The following is a 1,521-nucleotide window of genomic DNA, read 5'->3' on the forward strand; positions in this document are numbered from 1 at the left end:
GCCATAATTTGTAGCACAGATTGTTGGATGAAATACAAACTAACCTTGCTTACTTATTTCAAAGCGAGGGCACATATTTCAGCCTTGTGGGAAAAAACGGACAAAGAGTTGAAATTCCACAAGGCAGTGACAAAAAGCTTACAGCACCTGGTATTCCCAGGCTGTCTCCCATCCAAGTACTAACCAGGCCCGACCCTGCTTAGCTTCCGAGATCGGACGAGATCAGGCGTACTCAGGCCGGTGTGGCCGTAAGCGAAAGGCAATCTCAAAAAGTGGATGAAATTGCATATACTGTAGCCATAATTTGTGGTACAGATTGTTGGATGAAATACAAACTAACCTTGCTTACTTATTTCAAAGCGAGGGCACATATTTCAGCCTTGTGGGAAAAAACGGACAAAGAGTTGAAATTCCACAAGGCAGTGACAAAAAGCTTACAGCACCTGGTATTCCCAGGCGGTCTCCCATCCAAGTACTAACCAGGCCCGACCCTGCTTAGGTTCCGAGATCGGACGAGATCAGGCGTACTCAGGCCGATGTGGCCGTAAGCGAAAGGCAATCTCAAAAAGTGGATGAAATTGCATATACTGTAGCCATAATTTGTAGCACAGATTGTTGGATGAAATACAAACTAACCTTGCTTACTTATTTCAAAGCGAGGGCACATATTTCAGCCTTGTGGGAAAAAACGGACAAAGAGTTGAAATTCCACAAGGCAGTGACAAAAAGCTTACAGCACCTGGTATTCCCAGGCGGTCTCCCATCCAAGTACTAACCAGGCCCGACCCTGCTTAGCTTCCGAGATCGGACGAGATCAGGCGTACTCAGGCCGGTGTGGCCGTAAGCGAAAGGCAATCTCAAAAAGTGGATGAAATTGCATATACTGTAGCCATAATTTGTGGTACAGATTGTTGGATGAAATACAAACTAACCTTGCTTACTTATTTCAAAGCGAGGGCACATATTTCAGCCTTGTGGGAAAAAACGGACAAAGAGTTGAAATTCCACAAGGCAGTGACAAAAAGCTTACAGCACCTGGTATTCCCAGGCGGTCTCCCATCCAAGTACTAACCAGGCCCGACCCTGCTTAGCTTCCGAGATCGGACGAGATCAGGCGTACTCAGGCCGGTGTGGCCGTAAGCGAAAGGCAATCTCAAAAAGTGGATGAAATTGCATATACTGTAGCCATAATTTGTAGCACAGATTGTTGGATGAAATACAAACTAACCTTGCTTACTTATTTCAAAGCGAGGGCACATATTTCAGCCTTGTGGGAAAAAACGGACAAAGAGTTGAAATTCCACAAGGCAGTGACAAAAAGCTTACAGCACCTGGTATTCCCAGGCGGTCTCCCATCCAAGTACTAAACAGGCCCGACCCTGCTTAGCTTCCGAGATCGGACAAGATCAGGCGTACTCAGGCCGGTGTGGCCGTAAGCGAGAAACTATCTCTTGGTGCACTATGTAAAGTCAAAGTGAGCCTGATTAACAGCTGTTGCATTTTCACCATTTAGATAAGCAT

The 1,521-nt window shown here is 45.9% G+C and overlaps 4 non-coding genes and 1 pseudogene across 4 annotated transcripts; all 5 read right to left on the bottom strand.

Annotated features, from left to right (window-relative positions):
* Positions 1-135: 135 nt before the first annotated feature.
* Positions 136-254, bottom strand: LOC139401743 (5S ribosomal RNA). The gene has a single exon (XR_011633143.1). It is a non-coding gene; the product is annotated as a 5S ribosomal RNA (ribosomal RNA).
* A 177-nt stretch (positions 255-431) lies between these two features.
* LOC139401744 (5S ribosomal RNA) lies at positions 432-550 on the bottom strand (annotated as a pseudogene).
* A 177-nt stretch (positions 551-727) lies between these two features.
* On the bottom strand, positions 728-846 carry LOC139401740 (5S ribosomal RNA). Its single transcript, XR_011633140.1, has one exon. It is a non-coding gene; the product is annotated as a 5S ribosomal RNA (ribosomal RNA).
* A 177-nt stretch (positions 847-1,023) lies between these two features.
* LOC139401741 (5S ribosomal RNA) lies at positions 1,024-1,142 on the bottom strand. The gene has a single exon (XR_011633141.1). It is a non-coding gene; the product is annotated as a 5S ribosomal RNA (ribosomal RNA).
* A 177-nt stretch (positions 1,143-1,319) lies between these two features.
* Positions 1,320-1,438, bottom strand: LOC139401742 (5S ribosomal RNA). Its single transcript, XR_011633142.1, has one exon. It is a non-coding gene; the product is annotated as a 5S ribosomal RNA (ribosomal RNA).
* Between the last annotated feature and the right edge of the window lie 83 nt (positions 1,439-1,521).

This window comes from Oncorhynchus clarkii, unplaced genomic scaffold, assembly GCF_045791955.1.
Source record: "Oncorhynchus clarkii lewisi isolate Uvic-CL-2024 unplaced genomic scaffold, UVic_Ocla_1.0 unplaced_contig_13437_pilon_pilon, whole genome shotgun sequence".
NCBI classification, from domain to species: Eukaryota; Metazoa; Chordata; class Actinopteri; order Salmoniformes; family Salmonidae; genus Oncorhynchus; species Oncorhynchus clarkii.